Raw genomic sequence first — 17,540 nt, 5'->3', positions numbered from 1 at the left:
TAGCCGCTTGAGTGGACTTTCTAAAATATAAGTCTGTCCATGTCAATATGTGCCTGTGGTTTATGAAGAATTTGCTTTCTATTTGATGACCTGTTCTTTTTTTCTTCCTTGTATCTTTTTAATAATTTAAATATTTTTAATTATTTTCCTCATCCCCTGTATAAGCTTGATGTAATCATAAATTATAATGGAATTATAATTGTATAATTATAATTTTATTCATCTTCTCATAATTTAAAGGCCATGGTATATATTCTGGATTTAATAAAGACCTGACATAGATTAATAGGTTTATTATTTTTTTTATGGGCTTTAAGTAGCTCCTGAATCAGATAACTGTTGTGGCATTGTATGTTAGTACTTCATATACTGTGAACTCCACAAGACATTCATTCAATTTATACACATATTTAAAATTTCTGTAGTTCTGCATTCTACACTGTTGGTTTCTTATTTGAAATTATTTTCATTCTATTTGAACATTGTCCTTTAATGATAGATTTGATTAGTGTATCAAAGGTAGTACAAGGATAAACAGAGAATAGTATTTTATCCACTAAATATTGCTACCTTTATAATCTGTATTAGGTTGACATGAACTTCATGATTAGAGTTAAAACCAGTTTCCATTTTTAAAGGATCTTTCTTTTGGCTACTGAATTTTGACTGTTACTTAGTTTTAGCAATTTAAAAATATCCAATTAATCACCATCTGTTTTAATTTTTTTCTTTAAGGAGTCCATTATCATTGTTGTTTGGACTTATCCCTCCCCTAGTTTCTGTAGTCCTTTCTCTGTTTTTTTAACAGTTGTATTGGGAAGTGCCTAGGTGTAGTTTTCCCCACCCCACCCACTTTTCCTCTTGCAGTTATGTTGCTTGGGACCATTAAACACTTCTTGAATTTTCAAGTCTTTTTCTAAATGTTGATTTTACCTCATTCTCTCTTCTGATTATAATAATGCATATTAGAATTTGATTTCCCCTGCCTCCTACATTCTGGATTTACTTCTTCTGGACATTTTCTTCTGACCTATCTTAAAAGCGCTAGGATTTATTTTACTTCCCAAATCTGCTGCTAAAATCATTCATTGAGTTTAGGATTTTAAAAAATTCAGGGTTTAAAATATTATTTTATTTGTATATGGACACAATATTTTATTTTTATAGGATTTTTTTAAGCGAGAGAGAAAGAGAATTTTAATATTTATTATTTAGTTTTTGGCAGACAAAACATCTTTGTTTGCATGGGGTGCTGAGTATTGGACCCGGGCCACACGCATGCCACGCGAGCACGCTACCGCTTGAGCCACATCCCCAGCCTGACACCATATTTTATTTATTTTATGTGGTGTTGAGGACTGATCCCAGTGCCCCACACATGTGGGGCCCATGCTTCACCACTGAGCCACAACCCCAGTCCTATTTCAGTACTACAGCTCAAACCCAGGACCTTGAGCCATGTGCTCTACTATTGAGCTACCTCCCCAGACTCCTTGCTCTTTCTCATAAGGGACTAGGGTCTTACTGCTTTCCAAGCTATCTTTAATCTCATAATTCTGCCTCTGCCTCCTGAGTATCTTCGACTGTAGGTAGGTCACCACACCCAACTATTTCTTGTTTTTTTAGTTTCTAATCCTTTGACAAAATTCGTAATTTTTTTTTCCTCTTTTGTGGTGCTGGGGTTTGAACCCAGAGCCTTGTGCATGCAAGGCAGCACTCTACCAACTAAACTATATTCCCAGCCCTGAAATTCATAATCTTGACTTTACTTTTTTGACTATATAAAGCACAGTGATTTTAAAACGTGCAAATAACCCCATTAGGTGGTTTCCTTTTCTGTGGGATTTTTTCTCACAGAATTTTTTCTTATGGAATGCCTTGTCAGTTTTGATTGGCCAACATTTTTGTGATAATTATAGATAAAATTTGAGGACTAAGACGAAGTTATCTTCTTATAGAAAAGTGTTGAGGTTACTTGAGTAAGATTGTCACATTAAACTTAGTCAGCAATTAAGATAATTCAAAAATGACTTGTCTTTTCAATGTTTCAGTATTGTTCCTTTTGGATTTTTTTCCTGTTCATCACTTAAGTGTGCAGTACTTTCTAATCTAAACTCAAAGGCTAGGGCTTTTATTAAGGGTCCCTTTATTGGTAGCCTCTTTTTTCCTCTAAGCCCAGGAATTTAATGAAGGCTTGGTTCAGACTCATATCTTTGAGTTATCTTCAATAGGAGAAAAGTACCTTAAAGTGCCAGCCTTACTTGTAATTCTGAGATTCCTTTTTCTAATGGATCTTGGCCACATACATATATCTTCACTGACTTTTTAGCTTGGATCCCTTCAAACACAATTTTGTATTCTTATAAAGATGTTTTGATTGTTCTTAGTGCTCTCAGACTAACTCTTTGATAATTGGAAACAAATTTCTTTCTGTCCTTCAAGATTTAGTTTTCTCCATATTCCTTCTTAAGCCAGTGGGGAAAATTATTATATTCCTTTAGGCATCATTTATACCTGAAACAGTGAGCTCTTTTATTCTTTAGCATCTTACAAGGTAACTAGTATATTATAGCCACTCATAAAAAACTTGCTGAAGAATTAAATGAGAAGCTATATAAGAATATATAATCCCCTTTTTCTATTTGGTGTCAGTAATCCTTTTTTACTGTAGTTCTTCTGATATATGGAAAATTAAGTTTCAAGTTAATTATCTTTTGAATTGGAACTATGGCTAAAGTAGTACAAGGATAGCAGAAAATAGTATTTTTTAAATCATTAAATGTGGCTACCTTTGTGTCAGTAGATGGACATCTTGAGTTTCATGATCAGAGTTAAAACTTGTCAGTAGATAATACTCTGATAGTGGGTTAGTTTGGCTTCTTTTTCTGGTTGATAGACATTATCAAAACTCAGATTTGTCTTTTTGCTTAATTTACAATTCTTTTGAAATAGATATCTAAAGTGTGAAAAAATGTTCTGTGGTTAATTGCATAGCTAAAAGACATATTCTAGAAGATTTTTTCTTTGACTGACTATATGTTTATTATGGTACCAGTCTTGGATTGAGAAAAGAGTTCCTCCATGACAAAGATATACTTAGTGTCCTACCCATGGCAGAAAAGAGAAAATAATTATCCCCTGCTTTATTCTAATATGTTTAATTATGTTAGGTTGATCAGTCCTGATCTTCCACATTGAAGTAAAGTGAGTTTTTATTATCTTACACACAGGAGACTTGCCCTTGGGGCACATGTTGTTTTCACATTTATTTTATTTACTGGTAAGTAGAGAATAAAGAGGAGAAGTTAGAAAATGTAAGTGATTTGCCAGAGTTTGATTTATGAAATTGCAGTTTTGAATTCCTATTTTATGTGCCTAAGCATTGTATAGAATTGTGGGAAGTGATATTCACAAAGAGAAACTTTTGATTTGATAACTGGCTTTATTTTAGGAAACTGAGTCAAGAAGAATGTGAGAGACTAGAAAAAGAGCATCAGCTGTCAGCTGCAGATGAAAAGGTGGTTTCCACTGTACAGGAAGTTAAAAATTACAAGTGAGTTCAGTTTCTAAAGGAGGGTGTCAATGTCTAATGAATTAGTGTTAGCTTTCTTTTTAATCTTTTTTTTTACATTATGTAGATAGAAGAAAATAGCATGGAAGTATAAATAACGAGAGGATATGAACACATTCAATTCACACAGGAGAAAAAATAAATTTCAACTTAACAAATAAAAAATGTTAACATAAATTTACTTGTACCCAATGGGCAAGACCATAGGGAACTTGGTCAATGCAAACAGTTCTGGGGGTTTTGTATGTTGTAGTAATTCTTTAAGAAATCAGTTTGCTGTGTGTTATATCAAGACCCACAAAAGTGTGGCATTTGATAGACCTTGGAAATCTTCTATGGATATAATTTGAAAAAAAGAAAAAAAGTTTTAAGGAGGAAGATATTTCTAGCAGAATTACTTGAGAACACACTGATGAACAGTTAAGGAAATTATAATTTATCAATTCAGAGTCTCTAGCAATTAAATGATAAAGAAGTTATTAGTATTAGATTTTTATTCTATTTATTTATTTATTTATTTATTTTTGGTGCTTTACTACTAAGCTACATCCTTAGACCTTTTTTTTACTTTGAGACAGGGTCTCAGTTGCATAGGTTCCCACTTAATTGCTGAGATTGACCTCGAACTTGTGATCCTCCTGCCTCAGCTTCCCAATCATTGGTATTACTGGCATGTGGCATTGCACCTGGCCTGTAGTATTAGTTTTGATCACTCTGAATTCATATAACTATAGAAATGTTTTTCTTATGTATGATAAAAGTCTTTAAAAGTATAGCTGATGGAATAAAGGGAAAATGGTCAGAATGTTTCAAATTTTATTCAATTGTTGTAATTCTTAGGCGGAGAATTGAAAAGATGGAAGAAAAATTACAGAAAATTGAGTCCTCATTTAAAAACCAGGTAGTAATTAATACTGTCCTGTAGTTGCAGAATTCTTTGATATCTAATACAGACAATTATAGGCTATTATAATAAGTCCCTAAAAACATTTTTTTAATGTATTGTCTTTTTCAGATTGCTATGCATGAGAAGAAAGCTCATGATAATTGGGTAAGATTTTTCCCCCTTTTCTTTATTTTTTGCATAGCCTACTGCAACTGAATTTGAATATTTTCTCTTTAATAGCTCAAAGCTTGTTCTGCAGAAAGAGCTATAGCTGAAGAGAAAAGGGAAGCTGCTAATTTGAGACAGAAGTATGTGATTTTTGTGTCTTACTGTATGTTTTATAGTGTTTTAAGGTTATGCTAGATATTATCTATGATTGCTGTTTCATAATTCAGCCCATTCTTTCTCAATATTCAAGACTACTGGAAATGACCCAAAAGATGGCAATGTGGCAAGATGAACCTGTGATTGTAAAACCAATGCCGGGGAGACCAAATTTACAAAATCCTCCTCAGAGAGGTAGGGGGCACTTTGTAAAAGGAGCTATTTTATTTCTTGGTGCAGAATGTATGTAAATTACTTTTTATTTCTGTGTGTAATGGTTATGAAATAATCTGACTGATTTGCTAAAGTTGGAGGTGTGGGGGTTGGTGTCAGGGAGAAGGCTGCCTTAAAGTAGTAACACGGCATTGTTGTCTTTAGGTCAACTGAACCATAATGGCTCTTTTGGTCCATCCCCCGTGAGTGGTGGAGACTGTTCCCCTTCACTGACAGCAGAGCCAGCTGGGAGACCTCCTTCTGCTACTCTTAATCAAAGAGATATGCCTAGAAATGGATTTGGTGAGCATTCACATGTTGCTTTATAGTAAATTACTTCAAGGTTTTGTTTTTTTTTTCCCTTTTGAATATTCTAATGAAAACATAGAATTTGGGCCTGTACAATATATAGAAGATAATTTCTTACTTTATCTTAATGAATGTTTTCTGAAAAATCTGTTCTAGAATAGAAAACATTTTTTTTCCTGGAGGTCCCTGTATTGTTTTTTTCTTTTAAATTTTAAACTGTGAAGTGTAAACCTTTATCTTTAAATTAAATCTCTATGGTGTTCCTTTTCCAAATATTATAAAAGTAGCCTTAAACTTTATGTAGCATACATATTTCCAATATGAAATACTGAGTCTTATTTCCAATTCTAAATAGGACTGTAGTCTTGGTAAGATTGGAAGTCAGGTTATACAGACTAAAGAAAAGCCAACTTACACATACTTCAAGTCTGTAGCTTAAAGTTTAGGACCAGTACGTATTAATTTGCTGTTCTATCAACCCAAGGCAGTTCTTTATTTTACTTAAGTCTCTTCATAAATTGTGATTTATGTATTGGGCAACCCATTTTTTTAAAATATTTTTAATTGTAGATGGTGTGATGCTGAGAATCAAACCCAGTGCCTCACACATGCTAGGCAAACACTCTGCAACTGAGCTACAACCCCAACCCCTGAGCAACCCATTTTTAATGTTGCTTTCTAGTTATTGTTGAACCCTGACCTGTCCACCAGTGGTTTATTTCTTCTGAAAAATACATACAAGGGCTCTGATCTTTTTTCCCAAGGGTCAATGGATGGACCTTTACCTCGTACTCAATGGTCTTCTGAGGCATCTGGGAAACCCGTTGCCTCTGGTAAAGAGACCAAGTAATTTCAAAGAATCTGTAATTGTGGATGCAGGATTTTTATTCTCTTCATGTTAAAATAAGTCTGAATCCATTCTTTGATCTCTAACAGACCCAGGATGTGGTCCAGCTCACATGAATAGCAGCTCCAAAAGTTCTTCTCCAGCTAAGGTGACAGATGAGGGCAAGGTAAGTTCTGTAGTTACTGTGAATCACGTGGTCGTGCAGGAACATGTTGCTTTCCTACAGTACTTGCTCTTTGCTTTATCCTTCTTTGTGTTCTATTTGTACTATCCCATTTGTTTTTTAAAAAGCAAACTGTTCCCCAAGAACCTGAGACCCCCTCAGTTTCAACCATTACTTCTTTAACTGAGCATCCAGTTGGAGTAAGTACTTAGAGGTTGAGAACTGAATTGGGTTTTATTCTGTGCATTTCTGGGAAGGATATTCAGAGCATGACACTGATCTTGTTTGCTTTAAACTGCATGCAATATTGAGCTTACTTTTCTCCTTGGAAATGTGGCTTAAGTGTGTACAACTATAATGAACTACAGAATGTGAAAAGTTATCACTCTAAGTTTATATGGTGTTTTGTGTTGAATGTTGTAAGGCAAAGTAAATTCATTATAAATTATATAATTCATCATTTTTATTTTTGTTTGGAAGAATGCTATTTAAGAATTCCTCCATTTGTGCAAACCCTATTTTGAGTGATTTGAATTAGATTGGTATCAGATTTTCTGAAAGTGAAATACTCTTTCAGTGCAACAATGATAATCTGAAATGACCTCTTGAGCCAGTCCCAAGCAATGGTCTCATTTGTTCACATAAGTGCATTCTCTTGTAACTGTGTTGCTATTATATCTGGTAGGTCTTCTGCAGCTCTATAATAAAATAAATTTTTAATTGTTTAGTTTCAAACTCACTACTCATAGGAAATGATAAATCAATATCTCAAATGGTGTACAGTAAATGAAAGTAAATATTAAAGCCCTGTCTTCCTAATTTGTGTATATAGCAATGTGTTGGAAAATACTTCTCAAGTTCCAGTGTATACATATTCCAGGAACATACATCTCTGGAGCAATCTAAGGGCAGCTTAGATAAGACCCCCAAACCCCTTTGTAGTAGAGGATTTAAAAGAGAGCAAAGACCCGTTGTTATAGAGGAGTAGAGGTGGGAAAAGCATGGCTTGGAGGCAAACATGGGATTGAGACCCTTTAATATGCAGTGTGGCCTTCAACAAATTATCATAATCCATTTGCTTTTGTTCCCTCTTATTTAAAACAAGACCATCTACTTAAAGATCTCAGAGGTTGAATAATTATGAAAGACTTACTGAAGATACTCTGAATAGTAGCTATTTTTACATGGGTACAGAATGTATTTTTCATTTTATTCTGTTCATTCTTAATATGGAAGTAATGAGCTATTGTGATGAAAGGGAAGTGATGGGGAGGAGGGGGACTCCCTTTGAAATAGGTTGTAGTGAATACAGCATGACATACTGGTCAGAAATCACCTCTGTTAATAACCTCTGCCAGTCCTCTTGCCTTTCCCTTTCCTGTGCAGATATAATCACTAACAAACTGCTCCCTCTTGTGGAATTCTTCTAACTTCTGTAAGCTGTCAGTGGGAATACACAGGAGGGGTGAGTAGAGTTTTGTTGCACTGATGGTGTTCTCTGGACAGGTGCCTGTTTTGGGTTTTAGCTTTTATCGGTGTTGGTACTTTGTCTTAATACATAGGAATTTTAAAACTTTTAACTGCTTTCAAATCTTAAATTGCAGGTTAATATGGCTATGAAAGGGCCCCCTCCTTTCTCAGGGGTACCCTTCATGGGCCCCCCTATGGAACCCCCGATGGGACGGCCTCCACCACCTCCCTTTTGGTATGGACTGCCATTTCAGCTCGGTGGGCCTTTTGGGTCTCGGCCAATTCCTCCACCATTTGGTATGATGATCTGAACAGTAGTGATTGACTTATAAATCACATTCATCTTTCATTTCTATTGCTTGCTAAAACGGTTGGTTGCTATCTCAGGTCTTAACAATGAAAGGATACAGCTGAGTACATTTTAAATTTTCCTCCAGTTTTTTGGGACATATGGGACACTACATAATCTTATACTGAGATAGGCAATAGCTATCTCATAGACAAGGATAAGGGGCTAATAGAGAAAAGCCAGAAATATTACTTCTGCAGATGTTTGTTGAAAATATGTTGATATGCACTGCAATAGATGAAAAGGTGGATGAGACACATGCCATAACTTAAAATTTTGTCACAGATATGAAAATCCTATAACATAAAGTTTGTAATCACCGATAATGGAAGCATAGGCAGTAGGTTATAGAATATAGAAAAGGAAAAGTCAAACCCTCCTTACCTTGAGAAAAGTCAGAGGGAAGTGTTAAAGAGGAGGATTTAACAGTGACCTAATAAATGTTGTTGATTTAATCAGGTGGCTGTGGAAGGCCTTTTCCAGGAGGGCATGCACCTTGATTCTGATGGCATGTGTAAAGTCCATGCTGAAATACTTCATGAATTTTTAATGGATACAGTAATAAATAGTGGGATTTCCTTTTATCAAAATTTCTTTGATGTAGTAAAGTTCTTATTTCATAATCTATCATCTTGTCATGGTAATATAGTACTTCCAAATATAAATGGAGCTCTTGTGAGATAGAAATAATTCTGCAATTATATAGTAGGGAAAGATAAAAGATAAGCCTGGAGCTAGGTAGAGCCATGTTTAAATCCTTAATATGTTGCTTCATGGCTGGTTGGCCAGGCTATAACCTAAACTTGTTCCATTTCAGTTTGCCTCATCTGGCAAGTCAGGATGTTCACCAGTTGATGTTCTAGGCTTGGGAGAAATTAAAGACTATATTAACATACTTGAAATCACCCAAGTTCAGAAATTTCTGGGTATTTACATAACTTCCTTTTTATTTTCCAGGTCCTAGTATGCGTCCACCAATAGGCTTCAGAGAATATGCACCAGGTGTTCCACCTGGACAATGGGATTTGCCTTTTGACCCTCGTGATTTTTTTCCAGGACCTGCACCATTTAGACCTTTAGGCTCATTTGGCCCAAGAGAGTACTTCATTCCTGGTGCCCCATTACCACCTCCAACTCATGGTCCCCAAGACTATGGGCCACCACCTGCTGCAAAAGACTTAATGTCTTCAGGCTTAAAGATGAACCTCCACCTACACCCGATTCTCAGAGTAGTGAGGGCTGTTCACAGGCCTTAAAACAGGGCCCATAAAATTAACCTCTGACACTTAGTCAGAAAGTGGACTATGAACTATTCATGTGTTGAAGGATTATTGGCTTCAAAATATAAAAGTTTATTTTAAATGGTTTATGTTTTTAGAATGAAGCTGCCTTGGTGCAGTATACATTTGGAGCCAAAATATTTCCCCCCTAAATATCCCCCACTTAAACTAGAGTATCCTTCCAACTTTAAAATGTGCAATAAGGAATACCTTTGTTTTAGTTAATGTAGCATATACAATTGCTAAATGATTTAGAATGTCATAATTATGGACATTTCCTGTGGAAATGCTTTAAGAACATGTATTTCCAGTATCCTATTTTTAGTGTATTCCAGTTGATAACAGAGAAATGGTGTTTTATAAGCTTGATTTTTCTCTTTAAATATCTGGTCACAGAGACTGTTACACTAAAAATGTTTACTCAAAGATCATAAACTTCATTTTCCTTCTTGCTGAAGTTCTTTGTTGTAATAGTTCATAAAAAAATGTTTATTAATATTTCCCAAGTGTCTGTTGATTCATTGGATCGTCATGAGACTTTGTGCCATTGGGGAAGCATGTAAACTCACTCTCAGAACTGAAGATGGTGACTTGGCAGCATATTTCCTGTTGCTCACTGTTAAGGAGGCTGGACCTTGGTCAACTGTGGACTTATACAGAGGAATTTCTTTTACTTGTGAGAAGTCTTGTGGCTCTATTTTTGTAGCACATTCATGTACTTTTTTCTAACCACTGTCCATGTGAGAATGGTTTTCTGAGAATGAGTTTACATTAGTAGCAAGAGTTGTTTGACCTGAAGTTCTACTGCTTTTGCCATTATTGCATTAAAACAATAAAATATAGGGTGGTATGTTGTGTCTATAAAAAATAAGGAAATTTCTTTTAGAAAAAATGTGCACACACACTCTTCTCTTTCCCATACCTTGCCACTGATTTTCAAGGAATATGATAAAAAAATTAGAAAAGTATAATCCTCTAAGAATGAATGAAACCCTAAGGCTTATAATGTCCTTAATCAGCAACTATGGGCTGAATTAAATTCTTTTTTATTTTTTACAGATACTCAAATATATTTTATTTAAAAATCAATTAAAGCAAGTCCTGAATCTGTAACTACTGTCTTTAAAACAATGTTCCTAAGAACTAGCTCTCCAGAGCTGTAATTTTAATTACAGCAATTTTAACAGTACATTTTAAGAGGTTTAAGATTTAAATAAAATTATAAAAGCCTGGTACTTTTGTTTACTGCTAGACCATATTTTTCCATTCTTTCAAGTTCTAGAAAGTAATAGGATTGTTGGAACCTTGAACATATCATTGTTCTTTTTATGTCCCCTAAGTATTTTCAAAATAGGGGCAAAAGCTTCAGTGTGAAACAAAATCTCTGTGAAACAAAATCGCTAAACTTCTGAAGATGACTCAGAATCAAAAAGAATTTGAGTCCGTTAGGAAGAATTCAATCTACATAGCCTCCATTTAATATCAGAAGCAGCAGCTGTGTGTAAGAGAAAAACCATATAATACCTTATGCCATTTTTAGCCATGTAAAATAAAATTTAAGTCACAAACACCAATTTTGAATGTATCTTTCAACCTCTACAGGACACAAGGCAATGCTGAAGTTACTATAACTTCTAATTTTAAAATAGCATTTAAATAAAGGTGATGTCAGCTAGGAAGATAGATTTTCAAGGAAAGGCAGATTTATTTTTTTATTCAAAGCAACAGTAGTTTTCCCTCTAATGCCTTTTTTGTATTTATTCTATTAGTAAGCTATAATGCATTCTACGTAGTTTATCTGAGCAGTTCTGAGCCCACCCATAATTTCCTCTCCTTACATCCATCTGATTGTACCACTTCTGTAGCAAAGCCCAAGGTAGCTGCCCATATACCGGTTGTGAGAGAATACTGTCCCTTGATTCAATTATACTTTCGTATCTCAAAAGTTTTAGAAGTCCTCTCCAGCAAATTGTGTTTGAGTTTAGTTACTAAAATCATTTCATTTGTGAAGCAGTAGTGTTTCAACCTGAAAGTACTACTGCTATAGTTGTAATTATTGTCCAGTGACTCATCCCCTCCCACACTAGAAAGTAAATTTAAACAACTAATTTGTGAGATACAGATTGTTTCGTGTTAATTGCTTCAAGATAAAACCACCTTTTTTGGCAGGGGAAGTTTGGTCATTCAGGTCTGAATTAAAGCTAAGCTAATGACAATGTTCAATTTAAGTTTGTTTAATGCTGATGAAAGACATTCATACAAAGCATCCTCTTTTTTTTCATATAACCCCATTCTTTGGTGGCAGCTGGGGTTGTGGCTCAGTGGTAGAGTACTTGCCTAGCACAGGCAAGGCCCTGGGTTTAATCCTCAGCATCACATAAATAAATAGAGGTTTAAAAAAAAAGCATTCTTATGTGAAGGATGCTAAATGTTTCTTTATATAAATTATCACTTTGAGGGGCTGGGGTTGCGTGTGAGGCACTGGGTTTGATCCTCAGCACCACATATAAATATAAAGGTACTGTGTCCATCTACAACCAAAAAAAAAAAAAGGTTTGTTTTTTTTTAAATTATCACTTTGATATACATGTTTTATAGTCTATAAAAAAAACAGAAAGAACAATGTATCAGTTTTGCTACATTTTAATAGTAGATTTTAAGGGAGCAACTTCAACATCAGTAACATCAAACAAAAAGGTACTGAGTACTCCACAGGGTACAGAGTGCTGCCAAGCACCTTGGAAAGTTTACATGACATGGAGAAGATGAGGCCCTTCTCTTGAGAAGTTTACAGTCTGGAAATTTTGACTACTCAGAGTTTCAGTTGAGTGAACATTTTATTAAGGCAAATTCTTCATTTCCTAAAACTACTGTAGACTGAACTATTTTTGCACTTGTGAAATTAACCCAATCCAAATGAAAGAAAAGACTAAATTTGGTTGAGAATTCTTTCAGACTCATATAGTTTTATTAACATTCATCTAGTAAACAAAATTGACCTAACAGACAACTGAAAAATTAAAGACGAGATCTCTTGAAGTGCAAGGGCTAAAATTACTGTTATTCATTTTAAAAAGCAAACAGATGGTATGATTAGGGTTTACACTAGTTTAAAAATAGGCCAAGTATTGCATTCCCTTCATGCATTGTTCATTTAAAATAGTGAATATTAAAATACATGGGTTCTACATGTAACCCACAAAAAAGCTCCTCACAAATCTTTATGTTCTGTGTATCAAATATCCACCTTGTGTACTATGAAAGTTTTATTTATGTCTCATCATTAAGTTAAAAGTAATGTAAATGGTGAAATTATAATAGGCTAATGACCTGCATATTTTCATATGAATGTCAATATATCTAAATAGGAAATAAATGGCAGTTGTATCTACCTATATTAAAAAATAGAATATCTTTCCAGATTTTGCATACTCATCACTTTATAAAGACAAGGTATGCAGGTTTTAAGGTTTCACAGTCAGTTGTCAGAAAAACAGCAGTTGTTCCTGCAGTATCTCATTAGCATCTGACTCAATTATTTTTAGATGACATGATTTAAACCCACCCAAAAATTTGTAATTATTCTGAGAGAGATGGTTTTAATGTTAACCCTAGAATAATTAATGTTAACCCTAGAAACAATAGCAATGTGATGTAGAACAACTAATCAACATGACTAAAAATATGCTCCCTTTCAGAAAAACAATCTGGTCATCTGGAAAAAAATCACAGCTACAATCTGGGGGTCACTCCCATATAAGATATTGATCTGGTCAAGGCACACTATTTCTAAGTAGAACTATCAGATGAGGGTGAATTTAGGCCAGCTCTAAGGAACAGCCTATAAGACAGACCATAAGTGATTCAATTTCCTTTCAAAGCAATCTGGTACTATCCTACCCACTTCAATTCAAAAGTTTGAAGTTAATTCAAATCAAAAGACCATATTGGAGCAAAAGTGAGCAAATGTGTAAACTCTAGCACATTCTTATTGCTGTATTTTAAAGTTTGAAGATGAGCATACGTACCACAGCAGTATTGTTCCAGGAAGCAGGGTAGGAACAGTGGTAAATTAGGAAAAAGACTATTAATTGCACAATTAATAGAAAAGTAAAAACATGTTTCAAAATCTACAATAAACCTTGTATCCAAAGGAGTCATAACAATGAGGTGCTGGACTTTAGTTCTGTGGTACAGCTTTGCAATGGACTCACTGGCCTATAGGTACGGCTCACTTCCTGCCTCCTGAAGGATGAATATGCTACCCAGAGCTATGATGGTTTGTACTGAGTGGTAAAATTCACAGAAATTCCACATTACTCATGTCAGAATCATTCCTTGTGCAAAGTTTGATGTAGATGAAGATAAAGTGATTTCTTGGTCAATAACTGCAATTTCTTTCTTTTAAAGTCAGTGGGTTTCTTGTATCTGTAACCACAATAGAAAGATGATTGTTTAAAATACTTTGATGATTTATTTACTCCAATGTTACATTCTAGATAAGAGGGACTAAGAAGAAACATGAACTAGTAACCATTAGAACAGTATGAATCCTTTATGTATATCACTTACAGTTCTATTACAATTGGCCCAGGTTTAATCTCATCCATCTCCATGAAAGCAAAACACTTGGTGCTGGTAAAACTTTTTTTAGGCTTGTAGTGTTTGAATTCAAAGAAGATAGCTGCACCTAAGGAATTAAAACAAACCACATAAGCCAGAGACCACACATTTCTTATGTGTCACCAGAAGCCTATGATTTTACAAAGTAACATGTGTCAAACAGTCTGATGACACAACTGTTGATAACTCACTGTGGCTGTCACTCCAAGCTCATCTACCATGTCTGAGTGACATTTCTCCATATCATTTAATTCTACAAAGTACAACAAAATTGTATAGCAAGAATGTAAGTTATGTACACAGGTAGAATCATAAACTACCAAAGAATATAAAATATTAAATACCACAAGAAAAACAGATGTTACTTAAGTATCAGCAGTACCTATAAAAATGGTTTCAATAAGCACCTATATTAGAATAGAAATTTAAAAGAGTTCCTTTGATATTTTATTTCTCTCCCTCCTGAAACCACCATGCCCAGATTGTCCTTTCCATATTCTTACAAACTAACTGCCAGTTATAGTATCTTTTTACCCAATGCATCTTATTGAAAGAAAAAAAATTATTCCTTAACTGTTAGAAAGTAATCATTAGGTTCCTAAAAGGATTTAAGGTAATTATTAGAGAACCTGCTTCCTTAACTCTGTATTATGAGAAATACTTCCCTGTCAAATAATATTTAACCACATTATTACACAACTAGATAATGCAACTGCTAATTCTCATATTTAAAAAAAAATGTTGATTTGACTTTCTTTAAGTCAATATTCATAACTATGTGACATAAGATCTTGTTTTAAGTACACTATCAACACAAACCCATATAAGTAGTGCCCTTAAGAAGTCCTTAAGAAGTCAGTAACTGATAATTACAAACCTTTGGTTAATTTTTCAATATGCCTCTGGAGCTCAATGTCCACATTAAAATGAACATATGTATCTTCTTTTCTTGAAGCCACAGGAGTATCTTGCACAGGAGTTAAATCTATGCCATTCAGATCTGGAGAAACAAATAAGTTTCTGCTTATGAGCATTCACATATACAGACAGAAAATCTAGAAACTGCGAAGGTTACAGTTCCTAAAGAGGCATGGAAAGAGCTGAGAGGAGATTCTCAGGCTAAGAGATTCCTATTTGGTGTGAGCAAGTATGTGAGAGTTGTTGAAGTTCATGGGGTATGTGGAGAGAAATGAATATAGACTGGATAGGAGACCTCATGAAGGGGACAAGGAAGCCTTTACATGGCCAAGTGGACAAAACTTGATCTTCATAGTGAAGTGGTAAAAAGAACAAACATGTTTTCCTTAGGGAATAGCCCACTATATTTTTCTATGCAAAAAAAAAATCTGGAGGATATAATTTGCCACAATGGAGCTCTGCCACCAATTTCTAACTTTGATCAAGTATATGGCTTATTTAGAAAAGCCTTTAAACCTAACCTTATCATAATTTCCCTGTTAAGAACCAAAAATGGATGAGAACAGCCAACAAAAACCCTTTGGTTAATGAATAATTTTTCATATATATTATCTAAATTCTGGTTATACTGTTTACAACATACCCTGAATTTACAACAACCAGATGGTACGTTATATATAGTTTTAATTTTCTGGGTTTTAAAATCTCAGTTTAATCAAATTCAACATGGACTCATTTAATAACTCCTCAGTGTTTATGTGTTATTCATTTATGTGTCTCAAAAAGCTCAAAAACAATTTAGTACATTTAATAATTAAAAAATATTTACATAAAAATATTTCAGTTTAACATATGCAAAGGTAACTTAACATTTACAACATCATTAAATATTTTTGTGTTTTAAGTATACTTTCTGAATGAGTATGCAGTTTTACAAATGGTCTATCAAACAATGTAAATATTTTCCAGTATACTATATATTTGATAACTAGTAACATCAGAATTTAAAAGTGTACCAGTATTAGTGCTGTGGATTAGGTTCTTTAAATAAATCTTTTTCTTTGTGGTCATATTTTTCTTTTAATTAGCACTAATGAACCCATGGATCTGACTTTATTTCTGCAATTGATAAAGATCCTCCATTTAATTTCAGCACCGATCTGTTCCTTTGGTGCAAAACTACAGATTAAAATAAGCCATTTGTACTAACTATAGTTATTTCTGTAAAATGGTATAATTTATTCCTTAATCACATCTTCATCCCACGGGATTGCTTTCAGGGCATGGATGTTATGGACGCACCCTACTTCCCTGTCCCCTGATTTTCATCTGCCTCTGTAGGACTCACCTATGTAGATACCACAGTAGCACAGGAAGAAGAGGGGCTGAAGCAGGAGAGATGGGAAAACAGGACATGGGGCTTTGTGTAGAAAACTACACACCCATGGAAGGTGAGGAGTGCTATGGTTAATCTACATCCCAAAGGCTGTAGCTGCTGTTAAGGACAATGTGTATGTTTAGTCCGCACATTAGCTGGAATCTGAAGAGCAAAAAATCTATACAAACTCAAAAGCAAGTAGGAAATATATTTTGTAAGTGTTTCAGAACTATGTACTGTTATGATCTCTTCTAGGATTTTGCCTCATTATAGAATGCATTAAAGTAAGTTGTCACATATACAAGACCATCCCCTGTCAAAAACTTTGTCCCATATGAGAAAAAACATAATGCAATTTGCCAGTTATTTACCCTTTACACTAACTGTAATATAGGGATCAATGCACTGTCCAGGGTCTTTCAGACAAATTTTCTCAATCCTGATAGTGAGTAATGTCATTCCCGGTTCTGATGGCAACCTTGGTAATAAAGTACCTGGCAACAGAGAAACCTCAATAAAAGATAGCTCCACCAATAATTCAGAGTAAATACTTTGACAAACAGAAGATATAGCCTACCTCTTAAGAACTAGCTAGGCAAAATTCATGAACATCTGATTTATACTTTTTTAGAAAAATATTTAATTTTACACATAATATATCTGCATTTCCCAACCATACAATCACCTTTAAGCAGAAATAATAATTTCTATAATAATAGTGTATAGTATGTATAATAAAAGTTTGTTAAAAACATCACTTGAGGAAGCCCAATTATACATAATAGTATAATATGCTCACATAATATTTATATTCCATATTTACTTCTATATTATACTCAGCATCTTAATATGAAGTGGTAGAACAAAGACAAGAAAAGCTTTTAAAATACTTGTTATTCTGTTCTAAAGTCTGAGACATTAAATATCAGAGTTGATCAATACATTCTTTCCTTTAGTTACTCCTAATAAAGAATAATTTACAATTTGATATTTATGTTTTAATTTAACTATATAGTCTAACTTCTATTCTTCATTCTATTTTGTATGATTTATTCTAAGAAAGTAGTAATATACAGACTGCCATATAAAAGGGCCATTTGTATAACTGAACATTTTCCCCCAAACCAACTAAAATTTTTAAAACTAAAAACCCACCCAGAACAACATGACAACATTCACCCACCAAGAACATATGAAGGAAGAAATCAA

General features: G+C 34.2%; 1 pseudogene; it reads right to left on the bottom strand.

Annotated features, from left to right (window-relative positions):
• Window positions 1-13,743: 13,743 nt before the first annotated feature.
• The window catches only part of LOC143386181 (axin interactor, dorsalization-associated protein-like), an 83,125-nt pseudogene continuing 79,328 nt past the window's right edge, over window positions 13,744-17,540 (bottom strand).

Source organism: Callospermophilus lateralis, unplaced genomic scaffold (assembly GCF_048772815.1).
Source record: "Callospermophilus lateralis isolate mCalLat2 unplaced genomic scaffold, mCalLat2.hap1 Scaffold_98, whole genome shotgun sequence".
In the NCBI taxonomy this organism is placed as follows: Eukaryota; Metazoa; Chordata; class Mammalia; order Rodentia; family Sciuridae; genus Callospermophilus; species Callospermophilus lateralis.
The sequence above is the reverse complement of the archived record's forward strand: the minus strand, read 5'-3'. Positions and strand labels throughout refer to the sequence as shown.